Below are 14,484 nucleotides of genomic sequence, written 5' to 3'. Positions count from 1 at the left end.
TAGATGTTATTTATCTTTCTGATTGAGGACAAGCCCACCTGGGTTATTTTAATAACTAGTAAACTAGACTTGTGGCTCAGACCTGCAGGATCTCTTAAGTACCCCTTTGTCCAGTAGAAGACAAATTCTGACTCTAATCACCTGGTTGTATTCAGGATGGATAGCATCACCATGTATTTTCTTTTTATGTTATATTTTCAGTTTTAGAGTTGAGTTTTTCCAGGTGGAGTTTTGCTGTCTTTCCTAATTTCTTTCCTCTGATTCAATTTTTTTGGTTTTAGCAGATGATTCCTAAAGAGAATAACCAGGAAAAGATACTAATGGATGGGGTGCTTGATGTAAATCATGAGCAAGAAAACATGCCAAGTGCCAATGGAAAGGCAAGTCCTTGGTCTCACTTTCTGTCTGGTTCTCATCTTACCATCCAGTCTGTGTGGGGCTGTTGGGACCTCTCACCAGTGCACCATGTAGGTCTGAGTGGCCGTGAGGCTCCTGTGAGCTCCCAGAGTGCAGAAGGCAGTTTTGACCTCACCAATTGCCCAGAAGTGCTGTGTTCCCTCCCTCCCAAAACAAGACTGTCTAAGGCTTCCTTTCCCCCTTAGAGACCCTCCGACGGCTCTCTAAGCCATGAGAAAGACCTGGCTAAGGTGATCAAGCTCCAGGAATTCGTAGACAAGCTGTCACAGGAGCAGAACCAGATGAAGGAGTGCCTGGCAGCCCTCTCTGTCCAAGTGACGGAGCTGGAGGAGGACCTGGACACGGCCAGGAAGGACCTCCTCAAGTCTGAGGAGGTGAACATGAAACTGCAGCGGGATGTCCATGAAGTGAGTGACAGCGGCTGTGTCTGTTGTTCTGAGGTGGAATGTGGGTTCCTTTTTCTCCTGGTGATCTCAGCCTTGGGATGGCTGCGTGAGCAAGAGCAGAGCACTGGTGAGACCATGACTGGCTGCCTCCCTGCCTCTGCATCAAGGTTTCTGGGGCAGAAGAGGCCTGGTCAAGGCGGTCTGTTGGCAGTGGACCAACATGAGTGCAGCCCTAGCGTTGTGCTGCACTCTGGGTGTGGACTCCTCATTTCTACAAGTTCTAGGGGGCCCAGTGTGTTCCTTTTTTAAAAATTCATTCATCCATTCATTCACTTATTGGTGTACAGTTGCTTTACACTGCTGTCAATTTCTGCTATACAGCAAAGTGAATCAGTCATATAATATACATATATACATATATATATACATATATATATATATATATATATATATATATATCCCTCTCTTTTAGATTTCCTGCCCATTTACTTCACCACAGAGCACTGAGTAGACTTCCCTATGCTGTATACTATGTCCTTACTCGTTGACTTTATACATAGTATCGGTACTGTATATATGTCAACCCCAGTCTCCTGGTTCATCCCCCCTCCCCCGCCACCTGCCTGTTGAATGTGTTCCTGATGATGCTGAAATTTCCTTCTGATTCACTCAGGCGAGTCTGGTGATGTCTGTGGAGCCCGTTCTCTTGGAGAGATGGGACCATGCTGTGTGGGCTCTGCTGAGGCAGCTTTGCTTGGCAATCTCTAGTTTTCTGAGGTTCCGCTCCTTGAAGGGATGTGTGACAGTGATATCAGTGGGCAGACAAGTCGAGTGGCATTTCCTCACCCTCAGATCCTCAGGCCCGAGCTGTGTGACCATGTGGAAGCGTGATGTTTCTGGTGGTCATGTCTGCGGGTTTCATGACTTATGAGAAACTACCTAATGGTAACTGTGAAAACAGAAGAGTGCTGGGGTTCAGGCCTCCTCCTGTGAGCCTCACCTCTCCTTTGTATGCAGACAGATAGTGCCCACCATGCCCCACCCTTCCCCATGAGACTGTCTCAGACAGAACCCCTCCAACATGTGGTACAGCAGGAGTACTTGTTTAGTAGCTTGGTGTGAGTAATTCTGTGTGAGAACTCAAAACAGAAACATTTACACATGTTTGTATAACCTATTCACACTACTCTTTGGAGATTAGGTGGCAGTTTAATATGTAGAAAATTCTGGAAAAAGCGTTTTTAAGACCTTTCACTTTTAATGTTAGGATTTTGCCCACATTGGTTACTTAGTGACCAGGGAGGGACCTGAAATGGATTTTGAGCTGGCGGATAGGAGTCACACCAGCAGCAAGTTCTGGTCCTGGTTTGAGCATTTCATACATGTGGTGTAACTCTGCTTTAGAACTAGGCTTGCTTGAGAAGGCTGCTTACAGTTGTGTTACACTTTGACTTCTGTTTCCACTTGTTAATATTCTTACTTTAATTTTGAGGAAATTGCATGAGATTTTCCCAACTTTTACCTGAGGAAACGAGCCTCAGAACTCCCTGTTGGGTCTGTTGAAGATCACTCCCTGTTCTGGGTCAAGCCTGCCTGTATGGTGTAGCAGACAGAGGTCCTGATTTCATGCCAGAGATCTTCCCTCCTGGAATTCTTGCAATAACAGGGTAGTTTAGCATACTTTTTGTTTGCTGTTTGGGTTTATTATGTAGAAAAGAAGCTTGGTAAACCGAGTGGCCAGACAGAATGTAAAGACATATCGGTGCGAATCGTGGCAGATGTGACATTTGTGGTAGGCACGTTTTGGCCTATGTCCAAGAAAATCACCATGTCTAACACTTTTTTTTTTGTTTGTTTTTTAATTTTTATTTTTACTTTATTTTACTTTACAATACTGTATTGGTTTTGCCATACATTGACATGAATCCACCGCGGGCGTACATGAGTTCCCAAACATGAACCCTCTCCCACCTCCCACCCCATATCATCTCTCTGGATCATCCCTGTGCACCAGCCCCAAGCATCCTGTATCCTGCATCAAACATAGACTGGTGATTCATTTCTTACATGATAGTATACATTTTGAGGATGCTAACTTTATGTTTGATTTGAAACTTAGGATTTAGTCCAGCTTTTTTTTTCACTCTTAAGTGTATCGGAGTGTTCCATGATAATGGCTTACTTTTTCTCCTCTGCAATGCCAGATGTAAGCCATGGCCCAGTAGGAGGACATGGAAAAGAGCATCACTACCCTTGAGGAATGTTACCTCACTGCACAGCACAAAGCCACCTCTGTGCACGACCTTAATGATAAACTTGAAAATGAAATTGCCAATAAGGATTCTATGCATCAACAGGTAATGGGCTTTACTGAACTGTGTCTGATTTTTATAGTAATGAATTGCTCAAGAAGGAATGTAAAGACCTTTTCCTGTGACTACCAAGTTGGAAATCAAGTCCCAGTGTAATGTTCTTATGACCCTAAAATATTGCATTAATAAGTGTGGATGTACATCATGGTAAATCAGCTGTACTGGAAGGAAATAACATTTTTTTTTTAATTGGGGGTGACTGCAACTTACAAGTTTGAATTATTTGGGACTTGGTTTAACTATTTTGTGGAATTCCACTCCTGACTCTTGTTTTACTTGACTTGAATCTGTAGGCTTGTTAGCATTTTTCCTGAAAGAGCAGAGAGCAGCAGGGAGCTTCATGGCAGCTGGCTGCCTGCTGGAAACTTGGGTCACTGTGACAAAAGGCAAGGTTAGAGCTCTGGTCTGATTAGGGTTTATCCTTCCTGTGGTTTGGTGAGACTTACTTGCTCCTGTTCCCATGTGGTCTCAGATAATCAGGACTTAACCAGGAAACCCAAATCTGGCTTCTCCAAAACAAAGTGAGTCAGTCTGGTGTGTGCCAAAGTGTATCATTGTCCCCACCACAAAAATAAAATACTAGAAAGCCATTGAAATGTATGATGTGGGATGCTAATTAAGAGCATATACAAAATAATGGCTGTAAAAGGCAGATCAGAAAATACTACATACCATATGCTATTGTTTTCTGAGGATTTTAAATCATATTGTATTGTTTGTGTATGTATGTACATAGAGTCATACACACAGAGAAAAAATATGAAAGCTGTTTAGAAGCAAATGATAACCTCTCAGGAACCTGAACTTATAGATAAGTTATTTATTTTTTCTTTTTTAAAAAATAATTTGTCTAAATGTTCTACATTGAAAGTTTTTCAGATTAAGAAGATCTATTAAAAGAATAATCGTGCATTTACAAATATTAGTTGACTGGCATTTCACCAGGCACACTCTAATCAGGTCTGTATTTCAGTGGAAATGAAAGCCATATTTTGGCTTACAGGCCCATGGCCATCTGCGGTCGGTAGGGTTCTCTTCAAATGATGATTCTAGTGATGTTTTAAGAAGGGTCTCTACTGAACCTTTCTTCCCTTAACTTGCCAATAAGAATGAATAAGATTCTACAGAAAACTGATCTTCTTTAATATATAAGAATTTTTTCTAAGACTTCTTTGGGGAACATCTAGGAAAAGCAAATACTCTGTCAGGAGGTGTTCCGCTTACTGAGACCAAACCCAGGAACACTGAGAGAAAATTTATTGTGATGCAGCTTCCTAAATAGAACTAATCCAGTAGACACGTGCATTTAGGTTTTGTCTCAGCTTACTTAAAGTGGCAGTGGCTACACCATTCGGCCTGTTTTGATCCTCTGCTCTCCCTTTGGAGACGGAGGATAAGAACCGCCAGTTGCAGGAGTGCCTGGAGCTGGTGGAGAAGCTGCAGCAGATGCTGCAGAGGGAGACGCTGCCCGAGGTGGAGGCTGAGCTCTCTGGGCAGGCGCAGAGAGGGCCTTTTCCCATGCTGTCCCTCTGTGCCCCTGACCATGCTGCTTAGTCCACACAGGAGCACAGACATGGGGGTTGTGCCGCCCGTCTGAGATGGGGGAACTCCCTGAGTGTCAGACAGTGCCCGCTTCTGTGTCATCCCTACATTAATTTCCCTCCAGTTTTGTCCTGTGTTCTGTGTGTCCCCAGGACTCTTCAGCTCCGAGTCACTGCTGCTCAAAGTTCAGTCAGCCACTCAAAGCCTAGCAGGACAGAGACCTTGAAAAATCCCATTCTTGTTTAAGAGATGGCCAAAATAGCTCTGTAATGAACACAGTTTTAAGTCTTTATTGAAGACTTCTTTACTTGTTGAAGAAGTCACAGAGGGGCATGTGCAGACCCGGGGACCCACTCCCAGCTCGCCATCCCCAGGAGCCCGTGGGTGAGAGGCTGTGTCCCAGGGATGTGGCGTTGTTGGGAGCATCGTCCCCACTGCCAGCCAGCCAGCCACTCCATCCATCTGGTGGGAACGGTGTTGCCCCGCGCTGCTGGTGGGCACTGGCTGGGCATGGAGAGTCTGGTGGGCCTGTGTTGGCTCAGCTGTCGGGTGCATTGCCTGGAGCTGAGTGAGCGGCTGAGGGGCCCTCTTGTCTCGGGTGGCCAGCAGTGTTGGGTGCTCACAGACCCTCCCAGAGCAGGGTCAATAACAGCCGCCAGGGGGGAGCCCTTCTACCTGTGATCTTCCTCTAAAGGCTTGCTTTCTTTCCTCTAGCATCTCTGCTGTCCCTCCCCAGTCAGTCTTATAGTTCGGCGTTTTGTCTTCAGGAAGCTCTGCCACTAAGGAGACTAAATGGTTCGAACTTACCTCCCAGATTAGGAATGTAGAACGTGTGCCTCATGTGTCCCACACTTGCCACTGCCTGCTGCCCATGCTGGCTCGCCACAGGCAGTCCTACGAGGGGGTGCATTGGCCATGGGTGCAGGGCCCAGGGCATGGGGGAGTGTGTCTCCTCTCATGAGCCAGGCACCAGCACCCTCCCTGACCCACGTGTCACACAAGAAGCTGTGCAGGCTGTGTGAGCAGGCATGTGGGCATGCCCCCCGCCAACCTGGGGCCCGTGGTCCCCATGCCCCACTTGCCACCCCTGCAATCACAGCCCGTGAGCCATCAGAACAGGTTAGTTGCCAGCAGAGCTGATACTGTTCTTGACCAATAGGCAGGAGAGAGACATGGCAGCACAGAGGAGAGGCTGTGCCAGGTGGAGGCCCAACTGGAGGAGAAGAACAAGGAGCTGCAGTGGGTGCGTGTGCTGACAGGGAGGCTCCGTCTGGGTTCAGACGCAGCTTGGGCAGGGGCCATTGCTGCCATTCTCTGCTGCTCCCATCTTTGCCTCCGTGTGCGTGTGTGGCCCCATCTGCTAATCCAGGCACCCACCTCCTCGGGAGCAGGGCCAGAGGTGATAGCCCATAGGCAGTGGGCAGAGGCCAGGGTGTCCCCATTTTCAAACAGGCTGCTTGTTGCTCTGAGCAGCAAGTCCAGAGAGCTGCTTGGGATACAGATGGACCTCACGAGTGCCCCTCAGACAAATCTGTGGGTGCCAGCCCGAGGCCCATGAAACTGAAGGCATGGCATCCAGGTGTGGAGCCTGCTTGCCTTGAATGTGATGCTTGCCTCGGACGTGGTGCTGGAGTCCCACATGCCAAACTGCTGGTCCAGACACAGTATGTGTGTAGGATGGCTGCTCCTAGACAGGAGGAGAACCACAGTTGCACTGAGACAGAAGGCACGTCAGGAAAGGGTGATGGTAGAGGCTCGCATCACCAAGTCCTGAGAGAGGTTTCCTGGAAGGGCTGGCCACACGTCAATACAGGAAATGGAGTGGGGATCCCAGGTCCAGCCTCACGTCAGTACTGTCCCCACTATGCCTGTGCTCTTGGGCCTGGACCACAGAGCCTCACACGTGGGCTCCTGGGGGACAGTGATTCTGACTCCCATCATGAGACCAATGGTGAGGCACCCTCCCCGCTTAGGCAGAGAGCTCAATACCTCCCCATCAGGGTGTACTGCCTTACTTTCAGAAGTGCTGCTCAGAGGCTGTTGAGATCAGGATGCTGTTTATGACTAAGCCAATTCAAAGTAAACTTTTGGTTTGTTTTAAAAATATTTGAATGCCAATGCTTTATTGTGGAAGCTGTGACAGGTTTTGTTTCCTTGGGCTCAAAAAGCACTGCAGACATGGTGACTGCAGCCATGAGATTAAAAAATGCTTGCTCATTGGAAAGCTATGACAAACCTAGACAGCATATTGAAAAGTAGAGACATCACTTTGCTGACAAAGGTCCACATGGTCAAAGCTATGGTTTTTCCAGTAGTCACATATGGGTGTGAGAGTTGGACCATAAAGAAGGCTGAGCACTGAAGAATTGATGCCTTCGAGTTGTGTTGCTGGAGAAGACTCTGTTTTAACAGAAAATGACCTGTTTGCTTAATTTTTTATAGTGGAAAATTTCAAACATGCCCCAAAGTGGATGGAGTAGTATAATAAATACCCATGACCCATCAGTTAGCCTCAGCAATTTCTAACACAGGGCCAATCTCAAATAGATCATTCTTTTGTCTTCTCTCCATTTTTTTTTTAATATAGTAGGTCTTAAAACAGCTTTTTAAACCATGAAATTGATGCTCAATTTATAAAACACAGACTTGCCAACCTTGTTATTACATTTAAAATTGCTTGAGGTAATTATTTCATTTTTAATACAAATTTTCATATTGGAAAAGACCCTAATGCTGGAAAGATTGAAGGCAGGAATAGAGTGGATGACAGAGGATGAGATGGTTGGACAGCATCACCAACTCAATGGACATGAGTTTGAGCAAGTTCTGGGAGTTGGTGATGGACAGGGAAGCCTAGCATGCTGCAATCCATGGGGTTGCACAGTCAGACACGACTGAGCAAGTGAACTGAACTGAATATGAATTATCATTGACAGAAAAGCTATGGCCAACCTAGACAGCATATTAAAAGTAGAGACATTTCTTTGTCATCAAAGGAACACCTAGTTAAAGCTATGTTTTTTTTCCAGTAATCATGTATGGATGTAAGAGTTGGACCGTAAAGAAGGCTGAGCACCAAAGAATCGCTGCTTTTGAACTGAGGTGTTGGAGAAGACTCTTGAGAGTCCCCTGGACTGCATGGAGATCAAACCAATCAATCCTAAAGGAAATCAGTCCTGAATATTCATTGGAAGGACTGATGTTGAGGCTGAAGGTTTAATACTTTGGCCACCTGATGCGAAGTACTGACACATTGGAAAAGACCCTGATGCTGGGAAAAGTTGAAGGCAGGAGGAGAAGGTGCGACAGAGGACTAGATGGTTGGATGGTAAAACAGACTCTATGGACGTGAGTTTGAGAAACTTCTGGGAGATACTGAAGGACAGGGAAGCCTTCTGTGCTGCAGTCCATGGAGTCACAAACAGTCAGACATGACTGAGTAACTGAACAACAGCAATCGTTACAAAGAATTCAAGTGATGTTGCATGTAAAGAAAAATATGTGAAAGTCTATTTCCACTGGCTTTTATCCCAAAATGATTTTCTCAACTTTTGCTTTATAAACTGAATATGCCCCTTAATCCAGACTCAAGCTTCTGTTTATATACTGGGAAATTCCTCTACCAATGTGTGTGTAAGCTGATCCCCTTTAAAGTCTCCGTGTTTCTGAATGTAAATCTGCTTGCTCCCCAAGCCTCTGTGACAGGTAATGGCTGGTGACACTATGGTCTCCTAGGTGCTCTGTCAAAGAGAAGCATTGGGAGTGACCTTTGACAAGTGAAGTCCCTGCCTCCCTCTGCACTTACCGGTCTGCTCTGGTGATTCCTAAGAGCCCACCAGAGGTGGCCATGGGAGGGGGCCTCCTAGGGAATCAGGGCACAGGCTGCTCACATCGCTGCTCCACGGTGCTTTTATTATTTATTTATTTATTTATTTATTTTTACTTCATTTAACTTTACAATACTGTATTGGTTTTGCCATACATTGACATGAATCCACCACTGGTGTACATGTGTTCCCAAACATGAATCCCCTTCCCACCTCTCTCCCCATAACATCTCTCTGGGTCATCCCCGTGCACCAGCCCCAAGCATGCTGTATCCTGCATTGGACATAGACTGGCGATTCGTTTCTTACATGATAGCATACATGTTTCAATGCCATTCTCCCAAATCATCCCACCCTCTCCCTCTCCCTCTCTGAATCCAAAAGTCCGCTCTACACATCTGTGTCTCCTTTGCTGTCTTGCATACAGGGTGCTTTTAAAAGAAGGACCGTACTTGATCTTGAATTTTATGAGTTTTGGGTTTTTCTTGTTTTAGGCAAGGCAGAGAGAAAAAAATGAATGAAGAACACAATAAATGCTTATCAGATACCATGCATAAGCTTCTGTCCAAATCAGAGGAGAGCCTTCAGCTTCATCTGAAGGAGAGAATGGCTGCTCTGGAGAGTAAGATGAGCCAGCCCCACAGTCCCTTTAGAAAGAGGCACATCTGGCATGGCCTGGCCTGGCCTGGCCCAGTCTGTGTGTGGGGGAAATCTCCAAGCCAGAAGTTGGAAAAGTGTTCCCATAGAGGGCCCCAGATTGAATGCCTTTACTGGTTATGAATAACCGAGTAGCAGCATTTCATGCTAGTCAATAAGCGTGGCAGTGTGTAAAGGAATAGACAATAGATATGTGCCTGCAACCCTTACAGAAAGCATCAGTGAGCTGGATCCACCAATGGCCGCGATGTTACCAGCTGCTGTGCTAGAACTTTCTTCTAGGTCCACCCTCACCCCTTCATTTTTTTCTTAGAAGTTTATTTATGGGGCTTTTCTGGCAGTCCAGTGGTTGAGAGTCTGCCTTGCATGGTCAGGGATGCAGGTTTGATGCCTGCTTGGGGAGCTAAGATCCCACATACCACACGGCAATCACATCAAAGGAATCCTGTGTGATGTAGCTAAGGCCTGATACAGCCAAATTAAGAAGTTTAGTTCAGGATCTTTTATATAATATGATAGAAAAGATTGAAGCAAGTAAAAGCAAGCATTCTTATATTCCAACTCCAGCCTTCTCTCTTTTCATTTGCTTTGGAAAATGTCTGAGAACCTATATCAGAGCAGCTCAGTGGGCAACAGTCTGATTCAGGTTTGGTGAAAACATGGCCTAGCTGCACTAGTGCCCTAAAGACAAGGCCCAGAATCATCCCTGATGTCGGCTTTTCTGAGAGAGACCCATGGTCACTGCAAGTACTGTGGCACATTTCCCCCCCACAAAACCCAAGATGACACATACACTTCACTAGAGACCACACAGGGTTGTCCTCTGACTTCACCCTGACCTGTGGGCTGGCCCTGAGGTGGGGATAGCTTTGTCTCAGGTTTAAATTTGGCATGTGAAACCTGCACCAGTTTCCTGAGTGACCACCGAACTGCAAAAGCTGAAAGCAAGTATAAAGCAGTTTCACTTACCCCAGGGACCTGGCCTTCTTGTGCCTAGAAGATCAGTCGGGGAAGGAGGAGATGGTTGTGTATAAGTTAGTGCTAAAAGTTGTCAAACGGCCTCGTGCTGGCACTTCACTCTGGGCGCGAGGCCCGCCCCTTCTCCCAAGGCGCTTTATGCTTTCAAACAGAAGAGTAGCCATCCCACAGTCCACGCAGCATCTGTAAGAACTGACCCTAAAGCAGTGTGTGTATCTTTTTCACAATTCTCTCCTATGGGAAGTTGAAAATGCGAAAAAGCAATTAGAAGAAACGCAAAACGACAAGGTACTTAAATGTCTAAATCCTTTAGAAATTTGTTAAGAGCTGAATTGAGCTGGGTTTGTTGTTGCAGTCACTAGAGATGCTTAGCGGAAGTCAAGTTACATTTTCCTTATGGCTAATCCACTGCTGTAACAAGTATAGCATTTCTGGTTTTGAACATTGAATGTGTTTGCATTATAGGTGGATTTAGTGTGTGTGGCCATTGTGTGTGGTTCAGAATTCTGAGTAGTCCTTTCTGGGTTCACCCGAAGGCTGAGACAAAGCGTGAGCCTTTCAGATGGACAGTGCTATTCTTCAGAAAGATAATAAGAGCCACATACACAATCTAAACTTTCCTAAAAACCAGTGGGCTGCTTGACATCCTTCTTTCACCATGAGTCTTGAACTCTTCTGTGTGATTTCCATATCGAGCTTTGCACCAGCCTGTCTCATGTACTCAGGTGCTGCATGAGGCAAGTGACTGCCTTGGCCGACAGCACAGAGCTGCCAGGTTAAGTCAAGTGACTCAGAAACTTGGCCCATTTGTCTTGTTTTACCCTGTGAGGAAGTGAAGTGGGGTGTAGAAGAATTAATGTGAGGAATGCCCATGAATGCAGGTGAGCTCCATGGTGCCAGTTTAAAGCAAAGAGAGAAGCAAGGGCAATAGCGCAAGTTCTGTCCCCTGCCACCCGAACCCCCGCCCCAAGTCCAGCTTCTCTCTCCAGACTTCATCGTTGTTAACAGCTTGCCATGTTTCCTCCAGAAGCTTTGCTACACCTGAGATGGAACTTCTTACTCATTATGATTTATAAGGGTTAATATTGTTCTGAGTGTTTATATTTGCTGTGGGACTCTTAGAGAACATTTTCTCAAAATTAAAATGTTCAAAGTTGATAACTACTAATGTAACCTGTTATGCACATTTTGATGCAAGTCATTTTACATCTGGAAAGCAAGTGGTGCAGGCTGTGTCATTTGCTGTTTCGTAGGACCAGCTGATTCTAAACTTTCAAACCCTGAGAGCCGAACTGGACCAGACAAGGCTGTGAGGGGCTCCCCTCCACCACGGGTAGGCTGCTCCCCCAGGCAGCTCCCCTCAGCACTGTCAAGTGTGACAAGGGCCTGTCTGGTGTGTGGACAGTATGACTGGGTGTCTCTCATGGTTAGACCTCAAGGAGCCTGTAGCCTGTGGCCAGCGAGAGGGAAGAGACAAGCATTGATCCTTAGGGTCGAACTTGGTACCAGGAAAAGTGGTGGTCCCAGTATTGACAAAATTCACAACCACAGGCGGAGGTTTGGAAGTGGGGGGCCAACCAGTTGATATTTGGTGTATTCATTTGAGGGGCCTGACAGACTGTGACACTGATGTTTCTTAAGAGTTGCAGAAGGTTAATGACCTGTAGTCTTTTTTATGTGAATGGAGACTGAGACATGACTTGCCGTTGACTGCAGTGGGAGGAATCGCCTGGCTTGTGAATGAGGCCAGCAGATTACTGAGCATCCTGATTTTTCCTTACTTGTTTTATAGGGGCAGTAATTCTTATTAAGTATTTAAATGTTTCTGTGGTTTCTTGATGGAATATGGTCACAAGTGAGAGATAAACTTAAGCAAAGGTTATTAAAGTGCTTAACTGGTGACATTCATTTATGTGTAGGAAATCGACTGCTGCTTGAATCCTGAGTTAGGAGGCAATTTGGAGCCCATATGCATATTTATGCGTTTGTGTGCTTAGGGGATCCTTGCGGTCCAGGGCCCCTGCCCAGCCATCTTCTGGAGTAAGGGGGTATCATTCGAGACAAAGGCAGAGTCAGAAACTGGCCCTGTGTCTGAATCCATGGTGGGTGGAGTTCAAGGGGAGCACAGGCCCTGCAGAAGGGATAGGGGACATAGCCGGACTTGCTGGCAGAGCTCCTCCAAGGTGAGGGGCTGGTGCTGTCAGAGGTGGAGAACCCCTGCTCCCAGGGTGGATGAGGTGAGTGTAAGGAGGACTGTGTAGACAGTGGAGGAAGAGGAGGTGGACATGGCCTACTGCTCTTGGGGGGACTGGGTAAGGATGGGGGTGCTGCTGGTGCTGGGACCCGAAGGCCTGGCATGGTTAGGGGGTTCAGATGGAGAAGCCTGGGACCTGGTCATCAGTCCCCTGTGTGTCAGTGAGAGTGAGAAACGAGAAGAGGAAGCAGCCACGGGGCAGGAGGGGCCACTGTGCTCTGAAGACAGTGGGCCACAGTGGCTGGTGCAAGGGAGGGCTGTCTCCAGGAGGCAGTTCTTGAGGGGTCATGGCAGTAACTTAGCAGCACAGGGGGGCCTTGGAGTGGGGCTTACAGGCAGTGTGGGCTGGGTGGGGGCCACTATGCTGTCTCAGGAGGGAGAGAGTGTGTACTGAAAACCTGGCTCACAGGCAGGGCAGGTTTGGCGTATTTGGCAGGACCTCCCAGTGCAATTGATCACCTTGTCTCTGAGATCTTCTCCTGGAGGAAAGCGCCTCGAGTGAGAAGGGGGAGAGAGATGGAGGCTGCACTCTGCGAGGGGACTGGGAGGTAATAGTTGGGGGACGACCCAACCCAGAGGCCTCTGTGGCCCTCAGAGCATCTGCGAGGGTCTGCAGCCCATGGCAGGACCGTGTCATACCTCCCACCCAATTCCCAAGTATGCTCTGGCCCCAGGCCCTTGGGTAGAAGTGGAGCAGAGAAAGGAGTGGTTCTGTCAGGAGGGAGGGGAGATGAGAGGGATACAGGTGTGGTTCGGGGAGATTCCAGACTTCCATCTCCTGTGCAGTACAGTTTTCCTCGCAAAACCATTGAGCAGAGCAGCGTGTGAACCTGAACAGGCTGAGCTGGTGGTTGGCCCTGGCCACTCTGCAGATGTATGGGGTGTCCTGTCCTCGGAGGAGGGCTCTGTCTCCCTGGTTTAGGGACTCCTGCATGTGAAGGCGCCACCGTTTTCCCAGAGACAAGACTGAGCAGAGCCCAGGCAGTCCTGCAGTGCAGTGGATCACAGTCAAGGAGGGGTTTTCCTGCCTCTCAGCAGGCCCCTGCTGGGTGAACTCCTGGCGCAGGCAGGCCCAGGCCTTAGTGATCAGAGCCTGAGCATCTGTCCTGAGCCTTGTTCAGCCCAGAATCTGGTGACACGCTCATCTCTGCTTTTGATGGGAGACACCAATGTGGCTCAGCTCCGAGCTGTGGGTCTGAGGCCTTTCTTGCTGCAGGCTGTCTGAGGTGCCATTAGAAGCACTGAGAGTGGTGCAGACAGTGTTCCAGGTAGACAAGTGACTGTGATCCATGGACTTCACATGGGAAAAGGAGGTCAGAACAGGTGCGGCGAGAGGGGAGGTGGGGTGCCAAGGAGAAAGCAGAGCAGGTGCAGGCCCCGCCCTGGACCTGAGGGTGGGCTCCAGGGGGACTACAGACGTCCCAACCCCAGACAGCTAATCCTGTCCTAGTCAGCTCCGCACCCTCGCTTCAGCACTGCTTTCCCCACACACGGGAGTTTTCCAGCTGGTGGGGCTGAGCCCTGAGTGTTTGTGGGACAGCAGGAGGCCTGTTGCTATTGGAGCCAGGAGGGCAGTGCCCTCCCGGGGACCCTTTTGCTGTGAAATTGCCGATCTTCCAAATTGACAGGCTCTGGCTTGACTGACAGAGTGAGCTTCTTTTTTTCTAACAGTGCTCTTCTTTCCCTTGTGTTTCAGCTGACCCCACTTGGGCAGCACCCCGGACTTCAGGTTCCCTGTGGCAGACTGGCTGGCAGACTCCTCCAACAGCACGGCACTGCTGCAGTACCCCCAGAAAGGCCAGCTGGCAGCACTGTGTGATGAGCCATCTAAGACAAGGACCCTTGGCCCCTTCCCATCCCTGGTGGGCACCTCGTGAGGCGCCTGCCCCCTCACACTGTGGTCCTGAGATGGGTTTGGAGCAAAGCATTGATAGATCACTTTATGTCTTCCCATTTTCCTTTTTCTGGCTAAGAGTTTAGTTTACGGCATGCTTTTTTTTTTTTTTTTTTCTTAAAAGAACCAGTTTTGATAACTTGTGCCCTACTGTGAG

The 14,484-nt window shown here is 47.8% G+C and overlaps 1 pseudogene; it reads left to right on the top strand.

Annotated features, from left to right (window-relative positions):
* LOC138072358 (liprin-alpha-1-like) overlaps nt 1–14,484 on the top strand; it is a 52,721-nt pseudogene that overhangs the window by 19,577 nt on the left and 18,660 nt on the right.

The sequence above is a fragment of the Capricornis sumatraensis genome, unplaced genomic scaffold, assembly GCF_032405125.1.
Source record: "Capricornis sumatraensis isolate serow.1 unplaced genomic scaffold, serow.2 scaffold10, whole genome shotgun sequence".
Classification (NCBI taxonomy): Eukaryota; Metazoa; Chordata; class Mammalia; order Artiodactyla; family Bovidae; genus Capricornis; species Capricornis sumatraensis.
The sequence above is the reverse complement of the archived record's forward strand: the minus strand, read 5'-3'. Positions and strand labels throughout refer to the sequence as shown.